Here is a 20,383-nt window from a genome sequence, read left to right on the forward strand (position 1 = left end):
TGGACGTGTTTGTGGGCGAGGGGTGTGGGTGATGTAGGTGAGACAGGCGGTGGGTGGGAAGCATAGGTAGTGACTTCAGTGGGAGACGGTGCCGGTGAGTAGAATAGTGAGTGAAGGCTGAGGACAGTGGGGGAGACAGGAGGGTAGTGAGGGCTGAGAATAGGAGGTGGGAGAGAGGGGGATGCTAGGGTAAGGGAGGAGGTATGTTCTGTATCTTTTGTTGGGAGGGAGATAGAGTTGTGAATGGGAGTGGGGAGGGAGCAGGGAAGGGAGAGGTGTCTGCCGTGGGGGGGATGGGGGGATGGGTGGATAAACTCCGAGTGATGGTGTGTGCAGATGTAGGCGTGTTGTGGGCGGGAGTTGTTATGTCAGGTGTGAGAGACTCGTGGGTGGGAGTGGGAAGGGAGATGGGGAGGGAGAGGTGTCTGTCGTGGGGGGGATGGGAGGGGGGGGTGGATAAACTTTGGGCGGTGGCTTGTTCAGATGATGGTGTGTTGTGGGTGGGGGATGTTCTGTCCGGGGGGGGAGGGATGGAGGGGATATGGGTGGGGATAAGAAGGGTAGAGGGGCTGCTAGTATGTGCGGTGGAGTTATTTGTGACTGTTCTTGGGGAGTGGGGGGCGTTAACAACAGGTGGGCCATTTACTGGGGTGCTAGGGGTAGAAGTGTAGTAGGTGGTGGCTGCGACGTCAGGGGTGATAGTGCCCGCGGAGTTCTGAGTGGGGGTCCGCAGCTTGGAGAGGTGCTCTTTGAACTTGGGGAACAGGTTGTCTAGTAATTCCAGGTTCTTGTCCGTGGATTGGATTAGGACAATCCCGTTATTGTAGATGGTAATGGTAGACCTGCCAGGGAAGAGGTGGGAAGGTGTGATGGTGAGACTTAGGCCATGAGTTGTTTTCCTGGTGGTGGAGACTGTGAGTAGGGATAGGAAAGTTTTCCTCCATTGGGCTCTGCGTGAGGTGTGGAAGATGATATCAGTATTCAGGGCTCCATTGCCCAGTGAGAAGTAAGTGTCAGCAAAGGGTGTTTCTGGGTGTGACCTCAAGAAGTTGTGTTTAAAACGTTTAGTGGCATTTTTGGAGAGAGGAGTGGAGGGGTAGTTAATTCTAAAAGTGTTCTTGCCGTTGAGCTCCATTTTATAGAGGCTGTGGTGTTAGGGGTAGGAAATAGGCCGATAGTACAAACTGTCAGCCGCTAGTTACAGGGCCAAGGAAGACACTAGTGAGTGTCACTAGTGATAGCCTATAATATAAATAATATACTGGAATAAAATAGAATACCTATGCAGGCAGTAAAATACCTGAATCGAAAGTGACAGTAGTGTGTAGTCAAAAATATGTGAGGTACATGTGCCAGTAACAAAAAACAATTACAAACAGCAGTCAAATGCAGAAAAAATAAAAAAAAATAATAAGTATTCACATTCAGTGCATTACAAATGTTCAAAATAAAGCTAGGAGTGTAAGTGTAAGAACCAAATAAATGAGGTAGCGAATAGTGAATGATAGGGATAAAGGTGAGATAGGTGCAGGTGCAGCATGAGGTAGCGTTTGGTGCCGAACCGGTGAGGGAAAAGTGAAATGGGTGCAGTTTACTCAGAGTGTATAGAGTACTAGTAGAGGTATAAAACTGCAATATAGAGCAGTCACTTAATCGCACGAAGATACATATACACTACAAATACAAATACTAGTATAATACTAACAGAGTATGGGTGCAGACAGAGGCTGCTTGAGTCATAGATGACACTAGTGAGCATCCAAAAGAAATATGAGGTAGCGATCGGTGCAATACCTGTGAGGAGAAAGTGACATAGGTGCAGGGTACAAAAATTCTACAAAGTACAGGTAGGAGTATAATACTGCGATAAGAGGCAGATACTTAATCACACATGTATGAGGTAATGGTCGGAAGATAAAGTGACATGGGTACAGGGTACAAAAATTCTACAAAGTACAGGTAGGAGTACAGTATTGCAATAAGAGGCAGATACTTAATCACACATCACACATATATGAGGTAGTAATCGGTTGTATAAAATACCATTAAATATATGATACTGCAATAAAAGGTAGACACTAAGTCACAAGATAATTAGACGCGGCGCTCTGTACAGTCTGTGATGGGTATGAATGGCCTGTTCTTAGGTTATGTACAACTGGTGGGAAAGACTAGTCCATGATGGCCGCCAGAGCGAGGGAGAGACTGGACCAAGATGGCCACCAAATAGGGGAGATCGAGATGGTAGTCCTCTTTTGTTGTTGTTCCTTTTAGAGCAGGGGAGGGTGGTTTCATTTCCTGTATGAGCCAGCCCAATTCCTAGCTTACTGGGAGGGAGTCTTATCTCTCTTTTGCAGATTCCTGACCGCTTAGGTAATAGGCCTCATGGTCAGTTGTTAGGCTGGAGGCTGGAGGGCGATTTATGGCTCCAGTTTATGGCCCCCAGTCATATTGACCAATGGTGAGTGAGGAGACTGCAAAGCCCGCGAAAATGTAAAGCTTACAGTGCATTCCGGGCATAAAATGAAAGATCAGCCTGAAAGTTTGAATTAACAGCTTTGCTTGTAAAGTTCCGGGCAGAAAGTGAGAAAAACTGTGAAATAGCTTAGCTTAATTACCTTCTGGTCGTCAAGCTGCCCAAGGCTGTAAGAAGTCCTTTACAAGTCAGGCACCTCCAGCGTAGAGCTGCGCGGTGGGCACCCAAACACGTAAGCAGGGCACACCAGAGACGCTCTAGAAGTCGATTGCGCCGTTTTAATGATGATCAACCGGGAGTGGGGGAAGGGCGGCATCCAGCTATCATCGTGCTGGGTCGGGCCGCTTCAAATCCCTTCCGCTTGCCCCCCTCTCCGCCCGTTTCAGTGGTGTATATTGTGGTGGGGTGAAGGGGGCATAAACTCACCGTTGCAGCAGTGGTGTCCCCTCTCCGTGAGCCCCCCTGTGTGCGAAGGATCCAGCCCCCGGGCCGAGGCTACAAACAGCCCAGATAGCCGGGACCCACCAATCCAGGCATGCCAAGACAGGCACACCGACCGACCAGCCCCGCCACCCCGGCCCCCGGTAGACAGACCTCTCTGCCACGAAACAGCGCGGGTCCCCGGGTAGGGCAGGGGACAGCAGCGTGCAGCGACGAGGGCTGGCCAGCTCCCCACCCGCGCCTGCAAAGGGCTTCGCAGTCCGTCAGGCAGGAGCCTCCCGGGCGTCTCAAGCGTCCACAGCACTGATCCGAGTCTAGGTGCAGGACCCCTCCAGTCGGCGCGTGTGGCGGAGACCCCAGGCTGGTCGGGCAGCTCCGGTGGCAGGGAGCAGCCCAACTGCAGGCGGGGAATGCAGGCAGCCAGTGGCAGGCGGTGGCGAACGCAGCTGCCTTAACTACAAGGGGGGTGTGGGGGGGTCTTGGGGGAAGGAATGGCAGACACAGTTGGTCGAGTTGTAGGGTAATCGCGTCCAGGGTTGGAGGTACTAGCAGTAGGAAGCGCAGAGTTGACGTTGGCCACAATATCTATAGGGTCGCGACCAATAGGATCGTAGTCACCGGCGAAACCAGGCTCTGGTTGTAGTGCCACGTTGCCCACTGATAATCTGCGTTCAGTTAATTCAATTTAATTGGTTACAATACGAACCACCCGCTCCAACATACTATCAATAGTGATGGTGGGAAGCATGGGTGGCGGGTCTGTTCTTTTCCCCCTGATCAATAAGTTGTTAGAAGGCGCTCTCACCTTGCGCTATTGGTGCTCATCTAGATGTAAGACAGGTGGCCCAGCCAGCCTCTGCCGGCACGGGCACGTGCATGGGTACGCCCGCACTATGGGTGCCAGCAATCCTATTTCAACAGCGCCTCCAGGCGCAATCGCGACGGTGTGGCGTTGGATTGCGGCTGCTGCCGCAATGCTGTTTGGAGCGTGTAGTCTTCCCCCTGCCTCCTTGATCAGCCAAAGACTCTCCATATATAATTGAAACCACTCGTCAAACCTGACTATGAAAGTGCGTGATCACTACTAGCATCAACATATTCATGCGAACTAATTTCACAGTTACTTTTTATGCAATGACAGTTATGAATATTTACAGGTTTGTGCTCAGTCAAGGGGGAGCATTCTCCTTATCTAGTCTTTTATTCTGCCTAACAGTGTTCTTTTAGGGATTTTGGGGCCCCTGCCAAGCCATACTTTAAAGGGCACCTCTGATCGCAATAACTTTCCATTTTATTATCCATTTCTGCTAATTCAAATCCCAAGATGTCAAAAAAATAATGAATTACTGAATAATATGTTAAAGGTTGGAATGGAGAAATAGACAAATTGGAGGTAGAAAGTTAATTCACTTTCCCAGGGGGCCCTTTGATGGTGGGGCTCTGGGCAACGTCCCACTTTGCCTATGCCTTATAACATCTTTGCTTCCTTGGTGCAATGATCCCACTTGCCTTTAGATTTCTGCGGCTATGAAATATGGCCTTACAAAAAATTGCCATTTCCTTTTAAATAGAAGTGGACAACTCTACAAATCTTTTGCATCTTAGGCAAAGATTATGAGGGAACTGAGTATACAGGTTAACGGCATCTGGCACTGAACATTATAATGAAAACCTACCAAGTGTTCACAAGCCAATTGTACACCTTTCACCCTTATTGACTGCTTTCCCTTACTTCCTACAGCATCCTACAGCATCCTTTGGTTTTAATGAGGTCTGCTCTTCTGCAAACAAACCAAAACAGGGTCCATTTGGTACCTGTAGCCCTTCTTCTTAATGCGGACGCATAAAGTCTCACATTTGTGTATTATAGACCTATTGTTAGGCTCTGCCCAGTTTGCTCCGATTTAGTATTGCAGGGGGTTGGTGTTGAGAAGCAGTGATTGAGGCTTAAGAAGGGCCTTGGGAAATGCCTGCAGGGCACAAAGTGCGGCCTTCACCATTATGGGCCACACATGGGAAATGTGGTCAATGTCTGTCCTGTAAGTCAAAGGTGTGAGAAAGTGGCTCTATTTATATACTGGACCAAGGTAAGGTACAGTGTGTATAGAGTCCACAATCCCCAGGGGTATAACAGAGGTTAAAGTCAGGGCTGACCCTACTCTCAAAAGTGGTAGCTTGGTCGAGCAGTAAAGCAGTACCAGAGGACAGTGTAAAGCATTTGTTGTACACACTCAGTCAGCAAAAGGTTTCACACACTCAAGGACTGAACACCAGGCCAATTGTTTTTCTATCAAAAGATATAGTTGTTTTATTTTTAGAGCCAACATGTATCAGGTCATTACTTTGCAAAGAGGCAATAAACTTTGTAAATACAAGAGGTACAATGGTTGCAGTAGGCAACACAATTCCAGACACAATTTAACATTGAGCTCAATGGTTTTTTTTTCTACATAAATGCAGCTGATTACTTTTAAGATTACTTTTGTAACTTCAGGACTGGATCCTAGATTCAGTCCTGGGGTCTAAGCTGAAAACAGTTTAGTAAAAACGTTTTAGTCATTGCAATGATTTTTAAAGAATATAAAGGTATTTTAAAAGTTGACACAAACTTTCCAGTGAAAAACTAGCAATGCTATCCAATGGAAGGAAATTCAAAGCACCGGTAAAGTAGGTACTCGTTACTTTTGTAATCCAATACTGGACTTCTAGGTTCAGCACTGGGGTCTCTACCCAAGACAGGTAAGTAATTAAGTTTTAGTACTTGGTACGACTTTTAAGGAATATTTGTAATTTTCAAAAGTAGACACTTAGAAGAAAGTTCACAGAAAAACAGTCAATGGTTTCCCATGGAAGAAATTTAGATTACTAGCAAACGCGGTTGTGATTACTTTTGCGGTTCAGTACTGGGCTACAAGGTACAGTACTGGCTTCTCTCCTGATCACAGGTGAGTAATTCGAAATTCGTTATTCGGCTGATTTTAGATGAATATTTTAAAGTTCCAAAACTTCACACTTAAAAGATTTTTCGAGTCAAACCAGTCAATGTTATCCTATGGCAGGAAAGTGAGTCATCGGTTTTCAGGTGAGTACTCGACTGGTGAAGTTAAGGTTCTGGGCATAGACTCAGGGGTCCCCCAGGGTCAGGTAGGTACAGTTGGTACACCCTCAGCGGCACAGGGACAGCCGGGTGCAGAGGTAGTTAGGCCCAATGTTACCCAATGAGAGGCAGGGGGCCTTCGGTTGGTGGCTGCTGGCTACCAGGCCATGCGGCTGTGGAAGCTGGGCTCCTGGACACTTGCTCAGGGCAAATGGGGAAGTAGAATAGGATACAGGTTGCACTGCCAGGGGCACTCGGGCGGCTGGGTGCAGGGTGTTTTTGAGCCGTCGGGCGCTCAATGTTATTCAATGGAGATCTTGAAAAGGGAACAAAGGCTGCAGGCTCGGGACGGAGGATCTTCTGGAGCGACCAACACTTCGAGGGGTAAGTTGGGATCTTGAAGGATAGGTAGGCACCCAGGAGTTGGGCACAGGGGCCATGGGGCGCCGGGTGCAGGGGTGTCTTTTGAGGTCAGGAAATCTTACCCCCCTGCTGGACGTGGACGGAGGGGTTCTTTGTCTTGAGGCTGCAGGCGTCAGCGAGGAGAGTCCTTGGGCACTGGATTCCAGGTCAGAATCACCGGGGGGACGTCCACCGGGTATTGATTCACTCCAGCACAGGTCAGGCTTGGCAGGTGCAGAGTGTGCAGGGTTCGCGGTTCCGGGCTGATGCCAGGGCTTGTTACTGGATTTGAGCAGCACCACTGCTCGTGGGAGACCCAGGTAGTAAGAGTCACAAGGCAGTCTGGTCCTCTGGGGTTTTTGAGGTTGCTGACCACTGGAGACGCCGGGGTTTCGCAGAAGCCAAAAGGCGTGTGATGGTTGTGGCTGTTCCACTCCAAGGCTGACCTGGTCTGTATGTTTCGCGTGAAATCTGATGCCATTTGTTGTCTGGAGGTGCATGTTGCAGCATCTCTATGTGATTGTCACCATATTTGTGCCATATTTGTGCAGGTTCGAGGGTCGACAGGCCTGTAGGGCTGGGGCCAAATCAGTTGGTGTCTTCCTCTTTTTAGCAGCTGCACGGCAGGTCTTCTTGTTCCTTGTTCTTCTTTCTTGTTTCGGAATCTGGATCTGTGTAAATAGGTTCAGGGTGCCCCTAAATACTAAATTTAGGGGCGTTACAGGTAGGGCAAGGGCAGGGACCAATGGGTCCCTGTCCTGGGTGGGTACACCCCCTAGCCTGCTCCTCTCCTGTGGGAGGGGGGCAGGAGCAGGGCTCCTCATCTTCAAGATGGCCGGATCCCGGGGTTGTGCATCACCCCGCCTCTTCCACCTGAGGGGTGGATTTAGCACAGGCTGACACCCCCCCCCTGTCTGACGTAGGGTTTCTCGCCAGTCGTCCTGCCAGAGTGGGGGTCAGAACTGGTGGGGGCCAGTTGCTGAGTACAGCAAGTGGTCTGGAGAAGCTCACAAAGGCAGAATGTCTTTGAAGCTTCCCCTGCCCATCCTGGGGGAGGAGGCTTGGCACCTCGTCCCAGGATGTGCATTGTTGCAGGCCCAGGAGAGCGGGAGCTCTCCACACAGGGGTCCAGCAACAGGTCTGCTGTGTGGCAGCCTAGGCAGCCCCCCTCAGACAAGACGTGGATTGTAGGTTAGGTTTAAGGGGGCATCTCTAAGATGCCCTCTGTAGTGCTTTTTACATTAAATCCCACACTGGCATCAGTGTGGGTTTAATGTGCTGAGAAGTTTGATATCAAACTTGTCAGCCTTCAGTGTAGCCATTATGGTGCTGTGGAGTTAATAATGACAACCTCCCAGCATCATATACTCTTAATGGCATCAGTGCACTTACAGTGCCCAGGAATGAACCTGGGTACTGTAGGGGCACAGGGCTCATGCACATGTGCCCTCACCACTGGCATAGGGCACTCAGCTAGTGCGGTGGCTGATGTAGGCCAGGGCAGTGTGTTTGTGGGCATGGCACACAGGGATGTGTGCCATGTCGACTCTTTGTTTAGTTCTGCACCAGGACACTCAGCCTGCAAAGGCAGTGTGAATGTGTCAGGGTACAGGGCCCCTAAGGGTGGCAAAATAAATGCTGCAGCCCTTAGGGGTCTTCTCTGGTCACAATGCCCTGGGTACCTAGAGTACCATTTACTAGGTGCTGACATGTGGCCAGAGATGCCAATTGGGTTTAGTACAGTTTTTGAGGAAGGAACACAGGTCCTGGGTACCTGATTGGTAGGGGCCCAGGGCACACCAAGGACAAAGTGAATCAGGTACCAGGCAAAAAGGGGGGGGGGGAGAGGGGGTAATGCAACAGAAACTCACTTTCTTACAAAAGGTGTTCCAGCGCCTCTGGTGAGATCCCGCTTCAGCAGCCAGGGAATGGTCTCTCTATAAATAAGGAACATGTTACTGCCCAGGAAATGACTGCTTCCCAACGATATTAGCTGAGAAGTAGCAACACCATCTTTTTTGTGCTCCAAGTCAGCAGTTTGCGGAGAAGCAGACACGGCGTTTGAGTTAAAGTAAGTGTTCGACGATATTCTGGGGGAAACCTTTCATTTGTGGGAAAAGCTTGGGGAATGTGTTTTGGTACACAAGCGGTTAGTGCACGGACCCAAAAGAGTTTTTTTGTCAAGTGACATATAATAAATCTAGAGAGATGAGAAGAGAGTTGATGAATTAATTAATCGGCACACAGTTCTGGAACGAGTGTTAACCTAGCGTGCCATTTTGGTTGAGAGCTATGTCCTTCCTCCTGTGCACAATCAAATATCTGTGCGGAATAACAGATGTGCCTTTCATTTGTGTCTCAAGTCTTAGCACAAAGGAACAAAGGGTAACAGACTATTTCTGCACTCTACCGAGCATTATCCAGTATTGACTGTTCCTTCAAAGTGAGACCTTTGGTTATGGAAACTAAGCGAGACTTTACCTCCAACTAGTGAAAGAGATGGGATACTGAGACGAAATATTGCCGGACAAGAAGAGAAATGTGATGTTAACAGTTTCCTTACAGAAGTTCAGAGCTGTGCAATTAAGCTTCAGTCAAATATGGAAGTTAACGTTTCTTGTATATTGTGAATTGAGCGTGTTGCTAATATCTGCCTTTTATCTTGGGTGACAGCCCTCATTGTTGACCCCAATGTAGGAGAGTAGGGTCTGCTTTCCTATGGTCACCCCAATTTTTGCTTTTTGCTTCACTGGTTTTTGACTTAATGTGGCTGTGGGCCTGCTAATCAGACCCACAGCCTGCTGTTCTCTCTCTAAATTCACATCCATATACTTTAAGTACATCACCAATTAGGATTGGGTCACCTTATGAGCCCCTGTACAGCGTACTATAGGTACCCAGGGCATAGGTGCATCCAAGGCCTACCAGGGGCTGCAGCATATCTTTTGCCACCCCTGGCTGGCCATCCAAACGGACAACTGGCTGATCACTCAGCTGGGGCCTTGCTTAGATATAGTATACCTATGTCTAAACCTATATCTGGACACATATACACCTATAAGTCACTCCTATGGCAGGCCTTAACAATCCTGGAGGCAGAGTGCTTGGTTTAATGTGAGATGGTGCTCTAGCATGAGCTGAGCCTGTCTGCAGCTTTCGGAACCATGTCCTTATAGCTGTTCTGGGATATTGCCATACCATATACTCTTAAGTGCATTATAATCCTCGCGGTTATTGCTAACTTTGGTTTGGCTTTATCAAAACATGTCGTGTAAGGTGTCCTACACTTTGGAAAACTACCCCCTCGCCAGTTCTGGCAACGGGGGTAGCATTCCACCCTTCTAGAGGGATAAGACATGTGGGTAACAGTAAACGCGGTTAAAACTAACCAGAGCCTCAGCATCACAAAATGGATGCTGCTGCCACAGACACGAGTCTGGCCTCCTGCTGCTGACCGAAACTCCGGCAGGGGTGGCCTGGACAAAAGGTTTCCTGTCACAGGGAGGTGTTACACCACCCCAGACAGGAGATAGTGGATTGAGGCAGGGAGGGCGAGTGAAACTAGACACTGCCTGGGGCACACAAGGTGTCCCATGCATAGCCCAGTTCAAACCGGTCCTGGGGCACTCCAGCCCCAGCTCTGGCGCACAACTGGACAAAGGGAAAGGGGTGTAACCACCCCCTTCCTGGGTCCCACCCATAGGAGGGACCTAGCAGGTAATCCAGCCCCTTGATTTGGAATAAAGATAGGAGCTGTGTCCATGGACTTTAGATAATCCGGACTGAAACTTTGATACCTAACTCTGGACCCTTCGACATCTTACTCGACGTAGAAGACTGAAGAATCTCCCTTGTGGTCAAGGAGTGACCACCCTGTGCAAGCAGGCACCATCAAGCGCTCAACGGTTTGCTTTGTTGCAGCTCCCGCCGGAGCTCGAGCGACAGAGATCGTCAAGAACCGGATTCCCAGACATCCAACAGCCCGATCCACAGCCACAGCAAAGCTGAGACCCGTGGAGGCGACGTGAGACGTGGGACCGGCCATCTGCAAAGTGCTTCCCTTGCAGCTCCAGAGGCACCCTCGAAGCTGTGCATTGGGGACTGAGAAGCCCCAGCCCCGAGCAGCTTTTGCACTGAAGATCACCTCTCCACACTCACCGAGTGCTGCGTGGGGCCCTTTTGCATTTTACTGCTCGACGCGTCTGTCCGGTCACTTGCCCGTTGGCTAGTGGCCTTTGTGACTACGAACCTTCGAATTTACACCGCTGGTCTGGTTGCTCCAGACTGGCCCTTGCTCCCCTGAAAAGGAGCAGCCCATAAGATCTTGCTGATTTGAACCAGAAGCCATCTTCGATTCCTGTATGGGTTGCATTTGCCAAGGCCTGTTGACTCCAATCCGGAAGCCGACACCACCGACAGAGAGCCTTCGTGGGGCAGCTCGTGTTCAACTCCTGGTCATCGTCGATGCCCCCGGGTCCACGTGGCAGCAGAGACAAGCTTCTCGACAACCACCTGATTGCGCCCGACATCGCCTGGTTCCTTCCTGGTTCCATCCTGGTCACTGGCTAGTGACCCAGACTCTGTCCCCTCTGCTTTCAGGTACTCTACATCTTCGATCCACCCTTGGATCCAACCGGACTCGTCTCTCCTGTCCGCCTGCAGCATCTTCACCTCCAGGCTCCATAGAACTCCACGACAAAACCCAACGCACTTTGACACCTATGCACCTGCTTCCTGTGGGTGAGGTAACGAGAGTACTCCGGTGCTCCTGTAGTGATTTACACCTCTAGTGTCCTAGTTTAAGTGGCTAAGTTCTAGTCCAGTCGGAAGACTCCTAAATCTGCAACTTTGTAACTTTTACGCGCCATTGACTTTGCATTGGTGCACGCGTGCACTTTAGACACTGCACCCGTATCCTGTGGGCCGCCCCAGTCCTAACTTCTGTTAGTCCAGTGTAGTCCCAGCGATCCTCAAGGCCCTAGGCCTTACCATTGTTCGTGACGTGGTTCTTATACCACTATGTATATGGTTTAAGTGGCCACCGGGCCTATCCATAATTGTGCAACTTTTGTATGTTTAACTGTGCTTTTGTTTAAACGCTTGTGCCCCTATCCTCATAAAGAGTACAGAGGATTATTCTAGTAATAAATACATATATTTTTATAATATATAACTTGTGTGGTGTCCTTTCATTTGGTATTAAAAGGATTGCATATGGTAAAACAGCTGGCTTCACATGCCCTCTTGAGTTAAGCCCAAGTCTGCTTAGGTCCATGCTACCCCTAGGATAGCTTGTCTATAAGGTTGCCTTACAACCACCAAGGGTTGTTTGGACTGATACAAGGTGCTCACTAGAATAGTGAACATCATACATCAGGCCAACTTCTCACACCCAATACCAAAAGAGCCAGGATCTATCTAAGAGGTAATTGTTCAGCCACAGGTCATCGCAGCACATCGTTCAAGTAGAGAGAAAGATCCTTAAACATCTGAGTTTGTATACTCGAAGTCAGTAAAAAAAAAAAAGCCAGAGTAACGGTACTGCCTATCTCCACAGGATTTACTCCCCGATGTCCCCTTACCTAGCCTTCGCCCCCACACCTCGCTGTGGTTGGCTGTATCGAGTCTGTTAACAGCTGTTGCACTAAAGTGCAGGAGCCGAGTGGCATTACCCTACCCCCGTGCAAGTATCTGGTTTTGACACAGGCTCAAAACCCTCAGTGGCATCACTATGAACAAACATTAGCTTAAAGAAATGTGTCAATAGTCATTATCGTTTGAATTTCTCCTATAGAAATAGCTGTAGTTTATTTCAAGTCAGACAATGTGCTGTATCTTTAAACAAAAGGCAGAAAATTGTGTTGTATAATGCACTCTAGTTTAGCACTTAATTTGATGTCTACATATTTTGAATTCTTATGAACCCCTTTTAAATTTAATTTAGTTAACCAAAACAGCACAGAATGCTGCACATGTATCCGTTGTTTTCATAAGTGGAAAAGAGACGCCTTTTTCATTGGGTCTCTTAGGTGATTATCTTGAGATCTGCAAGCCAGCTTTGGCTAAATCATCACTGAAACAAACAGTTATTGTGATTTTTGAAGAAAAACGCACTGGAGTACTTTACAACGGGGCTGGAAAAACTAAGATCCTGACATATTTATACGTTAAATGAACAGCCAAATGATAACTTTTATCACGAAACCAACTATTTCTTTGAAATCATTTTGTGCCTTTGGGGGTACCATTGTAACCATGAATTCTACAACAGACTGCGGAAGAAAGGAGACAGTTCATGCTCATCGTTCAAGCATGAGAACTTTTTTTTCTTACCTCCACGTGAAATAGATACAGGGCTCTGTCAAGCAGGCGATGAATGATGGCCGCATGGGTCACGCTTATTCTTCAATAATGTTCATTGATTCCGATCCTGATGGTTGAATTTCAGCCAGAGAATAACGACAGCAGTTGTTCTTTGCTTGGCGAGGACTCTTTGCCAGAAAGCGATTCCAAACAGCTCTGCGGGGCTTCTGTTTTTATTCAAAAGGGTGCAGCAGCGATCTCCTTTACAAAGGAAAGAAGAACATTCCAGCTTAGGTTTTATGTTCGAAGTATACTATGCAGGCACAAGATATCCAATTTATGACTAAATAAAGTGAATCGCTAGCCACCCCTGCCAGAGCGAAGGCACATTGCAATGGTTTCAAAGCATTCAGCAGGTCGGCGCGGGCGCACTTCAAATCCACTATGCAGAAACTATTTCATAATTTATATGGAAGGTAGAACTCTTTAAAGAAGTCTTCCAGACTACTTTTCCCAGGTTCATTAGGCAACACCCTTGAATAATATAAAAATTAATGTTACATATACAGAAAGCCTGGCAACAATATCCCCAAAATGAACCTCCGACTGTTCTCAGGGTCAGAGCTATCCACTTAGGGTTGCACGCGAACTCATTGTCGGGGGTCGATTAAAACTCAGAAACAAAAACTTAAGGGAGTAATACTGGTCTTCATGCAAACACCAAAAATTACAAACAACTCAATGCACTACTGTTCCTGATGAGGATACTCTTATATTACAAATGCCTGCTCGAGAGGACAGGGAACTGTGGTAAGATCCGAGGACACAAATGTTTTGAGCAGACGTAAACATACACTCTCACTGTGAGCTCTGTACTCTAATCTGTGCCCTGATGCTATTTACCCAGAATGAGCTGCCTCTGATGGCGAGGTCAGGATATGGTCATACGGCCCAATGCTCGACAGCTGAAGCATTGAACGAGATCCTCCCTGACACCCACTGGCTGCTCAATAAGCCCCAAGCAAACCTCCACTTACAGGAACAAGGTGTCAGCATGCTTTTAGGTTACCTCTAGATATGTGGGCCCATTTCTCTATCAGAACATTTCCAAAATATGTTGTTTTCACATTAGGTTATGGATAATGGAAACGTATTAATTGGAACAAATAGATTATAATTCTCATTTATTTTCTGTTGCAAAACCTTTGAATTGACAGAATTTATGCAGAGAATGTGAGCCTCTCGTTAGAATGAAAGCAGAACACAGTTTTCTTTGTTCATTCAAATGTCTGTATCTATGAGAAAAGTAATTGGTTTCTCTTGCCTCAATGGATCTAAAACAGAAGTGCTAGTCACTCGCAGGTCAAACCCAAACCTACAACCTTCCCACTGTGCTTCATTTACACATCAACTGCTAAAGTGAGAAATGTGGAACCAATCGTCGGCTCAATGATGTAACACCTCCATTTTCATACACCAAGACAAGTCACACCATTGCTAATTTTCTAACAAAATTTGGTGCTAGTGTTTCTCAGCTGGACAACTGAAATGGTGTATACATGGACCTTTAATAAAAATTCACAACTATTCAACTGGTGTAAAATCAATCAGCAGGATCAAATCACACAACTCCAGCTTTGTACAACCTCTGTTTTTGAAGGCAAATAGCAGTCTCTCCTAGGGAATTTAATTCATGAAATTATACTTTCGATTATATTGTTGCTTGGCTCAAGAGACAGCACCAAACCTAAGGAGTCCACTTTGATTTAGATATACTGGATTTTCATTAGATGAGTAGCTTCAGTGTAATATTAACCACATCTCCAAGAGTTCATGTTTTTAACATAGGTTAGACAGACACCTGGAGGTTTGATATTTATGTGCCACCACTACCACTTATTTTAACACGATGTCCGTACAAGAATAATATATATCTTTTCCCCTCACCAACTTGCACCCAGACCTAACCACTTCCTACACTAACGTGTGCTGTGCGCCCAGCATTTCCCTGAACTTCTAAAAAACCCTAGTTCTCCATAGCCTTTATTATAAATATATTAATTGGGTACGGACACATTCCATCTGATCAACAAAATTAATACAATACAGAAAGTCACACAATGTTTCAGAGCACACTGGTTCATTTTCAAGACCGGACAGCCAGCAATGGAGAAACAAAACGTTTTTGCAAACCCAGTCCGTAATCATGTGACCAAAGCTACTTTTACACTATGAAAACTTAAAGAAAAAAAAAAGAAGAGAAAAACTAAGTCAGTTATTTTACAACAATCATGTCGATTTTTACATAGGAAATATCTTTCTGGCCTAGATTGAGAGGTCCGAGGCTACTGAAAAGGTATATGGCAGACTATGTTAAAAAAAACAAAAAACTGACCAATGCAATAAAGTAAACACAAGGAGATGATGGACGGAGCGCTGAAACTTTTCAGACACTCACCCCCAGTCACAGATCTGGGTTGAATCCATCGTCGATCTTTAGCTCACTTCGCCACCCCAGTTCAGAGCCAGCTACATGCGTATCAAACTTGACCCCGTGCCTCATGGGAACAGTCCAACCCGAACTGCCAAGTCAGTTCTTCCATGGACCGGAAACAAAAAGAATTGAGAAAACAATTCTTAATGTCCGATTCCATTCTGAACAAAACAACCAGGGGACAGCCTCCCAAGGACTAGATTTTGTGATTCTATCTCACTGGAGGGAGTTAACCTCTTTAATCCTGAGTAACTACTGCACATGAAAAAACTGCGGGTATAAACCAAACATGCAGATCTCCTGAGTGCAATGTGTTATTGTTGGGGAGGGAGATCATGACCGAACTGAGGTCTTGCCTCATGAATGATTGCTCCTTCTACATTCACAATGGTAATACATTGCATTATACATTATATGTGCCTGCATATACACTATGGAGGCATGTGTATGTATTATTATATATATTTTATATATCCACAATTCAAGAATTCCACCCTTGGCTATTGCTGCATGGCATGGAGGGGGACCCACGCTATGCATTACCAAGAAATCCCAAAAAGAGCTGCAAAGCACCTGTGGGGTAAAATTCAGTTCATTTAATAGCAAGTTGACATGTTTAGGCGCTTGCCTTCTTCAAAACTTGCTTCCAGACCAGGCAGCACAAAAATGGTTAGATTTAAAGTGTAGATAGTGTATTCTCATTGAATATTTTTTTGTGGGAGTTTTATATAGCACAAACTAGACATGAAGGTATCAGAGCGCTTTACATGAGGACCAGTTGTGTTACAGACGGACACATTAATTTTTTTGTTAGGAACGGGAAGATTAAGTGATTTGCCAAGAATCACAGGATGTTGAGCGTCCCTGCAGAGGCTCAAACCCGGATCCACAGCTCTGAGGTCGACTGCTCTAGCTGTTAGGCCAATCCTCTCCCCGACGGTTAATCATTGCAAGAGATAGACTGTACACATTCTTCAACTGTTCACAGGTGCACAACAATAGGGAGTTTATAATTAGGTTCCCACTGTTCTAGTTCTTTTTAACAGTCCCCTACCTCTTATCATTATGCTCCTTTAATCAACTGCCTCTTCGTTGTCATGCCGCATTGCTTTCCAGATAGCGTTATGGTCAAAAGTGCTCCTCGCCACAGGCGTGCTAAAGAATCATAAGGCCCCTTCCGTAGGAGTCGGTCAAATGGCCGTACTACCAACAGTTTGAATAAATGTCGATCCAAGTTGACGGGGGTTCCGCAATCCTATTCGGAGGTGCAGTAGCCAGCATACAAGCATGCTTCCACAATTCTACCCTTGACTATAGCCGCGCACAGTCCTCTGTCTCTTGCAATGATTAACCATCCAATGAGAATACACTATCTACACTTTAAAGTAACCGTTTCGGTACTGCCTTGTCTGGAAGCAAGTTTTGAAGAAGGCAAATGCAGAAATGCGTCAACTTGCTATTAAATGAACTTCGCTTCACGTCTTAGGATTTCTAGATACTTTTTTTATTTAAACATATATATATATATATATATATATATATATACATACATACATATATACATATATATACACACACACACAAAAAACCTTCTCCTTCGAAAAAGACAAGGGGACATGCCAGGGCTTCAGGGAACCATTTTATTTGAATTTTCTGGCATGACGTGTTTCTGCGGTAGCCTCTCCAGATGCCTACGGTGTTACAAATTTCAAAGTTTCCTCCTATTTATTTTGCCCCTCCTTCTAAAGTACCGTGGGGCACACCTGCACCATATCGCGTCAGAGAGCACTCGGCCAGTTCATAGTATATATATATATATGTGTGTGTGTGTGTGTGTGTGTATATGTATATGTATATATATATATATATATATATATATATATATATATATATATATATATACACACACACATATACACACACACACACACGAGAGAGGTGTGCGCAATAAATACACCGAAAATAATGCAGTATTTTACCCCTCTTGTGCAGGATAACGAAATCTGTAAGAGCGGCACCTGTACACCCTCTTGATAAAACCTCAAAATGTCTCCTTTCAAACTCTTAATTCTCACAGCATTGCACTCACAAAATGTAGCACCGAATAGCGCAAAATAATTATTTTTAAAACAAATTTAATAATGCACTAAATACTTCACATTAAACTCCAAATTATAGCGCAAATCCACTTCGGCAATAACAGTCAGGCTGTTCTGTAGACTGTCATAATGCTGCACAAAGTGATTTTATGACCAATACTAACTTTACCAAAGGGCTTAAGTTTGAAACGTCCAGAAAAGATTTGCCATAGTGGACAGTTACTAGAATTCCTTGTCCATATGGTAATCCTTAACCAGGATGGACTACCATTAAAGAACTAGTTACTTACCTGTACACTATGGTTCTCCAGTATTATCTTTCATAGATTCACATGCTTGTATCTTCCCCGTCGTCATGGTGGGAGTCTCCCGGTATATAATAACCATAGCAGTAGAAGAAAAAACTGCCTGGAAGCCATAGAGTAGTGAAACCACTAGGTAACCTCTCCTCCTCATTATGTGGCCCAAACTACAGCCAATCAGCAGCCAGCACCAGCCTACACCATTCCCAGCAGAGCCACCATACCTCAGATTTCCTACCGCCCAAGAGTGAGCTATGCAGGAAACCAGAGATAAAAAAGGTGGTCTGCCTAAAGGAAACGGGGAGGCGGGAGGGCGCATGTGAATCTATGAAAGATAATACTGGAGAACCATAGTGTACAGGTAAGTAACTAGTTCTTTCTCCAGTATTCAATCTTTCATAGATTCACATGCTTGTATCAGAGTAGATAGCAGTATTTGTAGTTAGAGCGTTTCTAGGCTAGACCCCTTTCTTTTCTCGGGGCTGCGTGCCATAAATTCCTTTCAGAAAAAGAAAAATACTAACAATAAAACTTTGCTATTTCAGATATTAGCACATATGGAAAAACCACATTATATAGAAAAAACATTTGAATAACATTCATAAACATGTACCTTATTTAAAAAGATGTCGTAGAACTGCCTGTCCCACTGCCGCATCTGTTTTCCATTCCGTGTCCAGACAGTAATGTTTCGTGAATGTATGCACATTCGACCAAGTCGCTGCTCTGCATATGTCTGGAAGTGATACTCCTGCTAGCAATGCAGAAGACGTCGCCATCTTCCTTGTATCATGGGCCCGGACTTTCATGTCGAGAGGCCTTCCTGCTTTCTCTTGACAAAAAACAATGGCGGATGCAATCCATCTGGAGATGGAGGAACGTGACAGGGCCAGACCTTTTCTGGGCCCCGAGTAGGAGACAAACAGTTGGTTTGATTTGCGAAAGCTTTTAGTCTTTTCAATGTAGAACTTTAGGCATCTGCCAATGTCTAAAGTATGGAGAGCTTTCTCAGCCACTGTAGAAGGATTTTTAAAATATGTAGGTAGGATCACTGGTTCGTTTAGATGAAAAGACGAAGGTATTTTAGGTACAAACTTCGGATTAGTTCTTAGCATCACCTTATCTGGCCTGAATTGTATGAAGGGATCCTGTATAGAAAAAGCTTGGATCTCGCTAACCCTTCTGGCTGATGTGAGCGCCAGCAGTAATGCAACTTTCCATGACAGAAATTGCAGTTCAGATTTGTGAATAGGCTCGAACTGAGCTTTCATAAGTTGTGACAAGACTGTGTTAAGTTGCCATGTGGGTGGAGGACGCTTAATTGGAGGGAACCTTCTGAATAGTCCTTTTAAAAACTCCTTGATCAGTCTGTTAGACCACAAAGATGGACATCCTGGAGATCTTCTGTATCTAGATATTGCTGCCAAATGGACTTTAATAGACGAGTGCGCAAGCCCTGATCTGGCTAAATGCAATAAATAAGGAAGAATTTGCTCTGGAGAAGACGTCAAAGGATGTACTGCATGAGCAAGGCCCCAAATACAGAATCACTTCCATTTAGCGGAATATGTTTTGTTGGTAGACAGCGCTGCGGAACTTTGCAAGATTTCACGACATTCCGGGGTGATATTTAATGACTGGAACTCGTGCTCAAAAGGTTCCAAGCTGACAATTTTAGAGATGTCAATTGCGGATGAAGTACTTGGCCTTTGTTCATGGAAATCAAATCCCTGGTTGGTGGTAGCTGAATTCTTGGCTCCACCGACAACTGGAGAAGCTCTGTATACCAAAACTGCCTCGGCCAGGCTGGGGCTATCAGTATTATTTGGCACGGTTCTGATCTAATTTTCCTCAATAATAAGGGAATTAGGGGAAAGGGAGGGAAGGCATAAGCAAACATCCCTGTCCATCGGAGGTGAAGAGCATTCCCTCTCGAACCCTGTTGGGGGAACCTGCTGGCATAATGTCTGCACTTCTTGTTGTCTCGAGTTGCAAACAGGTCCAGACTTGGCTTGCCCCACACATTGAAAATCCGATTCAGCTGGATGTGACATAGTTCCCATTCGTGGCAAATGTCGGATGACCTGCTTAACAGATCCGCTTTTGAGTTGTCTACTCCTGGAACATGTTCCACTTGCAGCGATATGTTTTGACACAGTAGCCATTTCCAGATTCTTTGTGCCTGAATCGACAGAGGTTTTGATCTCGTTCCACCTTGCTTGCGCAGGTAAAACATTGTTGTTGTGCTGTCCGTTCGCACTAAGACCGATGAACCTTGGATCCTGGGAAGGAATGCCTGAAGGCCCAGGAAGACAGCTTTCAATTCCAAGAGATTGATGTGAAGTGTTGTCTCCTGAGGAGACCAAAGGCCTTGAACCTCTAGGTCTTGTAGATGTGCCCCCCAACCTCGTAATGAAGCATCTGATGTCATGACGTAGCTTGGAGATTGAGTTTCGAATACCAGGCCCTTTGTTAGATTGCTCCTGATACCTCACCATGACATTGCACATTTGATCTGATGGGTTATGACCAGCTTGTCTTCGAAGGAACCCAGGGCTTGGACCCATTGTTTGTCCAGGGCTTCTTGCAACGGTCTCATCTGTAAACGGCAATTGGGAATCAATGGGATACAAGAGGACATCATTCCCAGTAATGACTTGAATATTCTGATGGAAGTGAACTTTTTTGTTGCTAGAGATGCAGTCAGATTCAAGATTTTTGTTACCCGTTCTTCTGATGGGTAAGCTTTCATTTCCTGAGTTTTCAAGA

The 20,383-nt window shown here is 46.0% G+C and overlaps 1 long non-coding RNA gene across 4 annotated transcripts in view; it reads right to left on the minus strand.

The window, feature by feature from the left end:
* Nucleotides 1-20,383, minus strand: part of LOC144772629 (uncharacterized) — a 143,844-nt gene that overhangs the window by 94,649 nt on the left and 28,812 nt on the right. For all 4 annotated transcript variants that reach the window (XR_013599814.1, XR_013599816.1, XR_013599815.1 and 1 more), the window contains one exon: nucleotides 12,750-12,980. This is a non-coding gene — a long non-coding RNA (uncharacterized LOC144772629). The remainder of the gene's footprint in view (nucleotides 1-12,749; nucleotides 12,981-20,383) is intronic.

The sequence above is a fragment of the Lissotriton helveticus genome, chromosome 8 (genome assembly GCF_964261635.1).
Source record: "Lissotriton helveticus chromosome 8, aLisHel1.1, whole genome shotgun sequence".
Classification (NCBI taxonomy): Eukaryota; Metazoa; Chordata; class Amphibia; order Caudata; family Salamandridae; genus Lissotriton; species Lissotriton helveticus.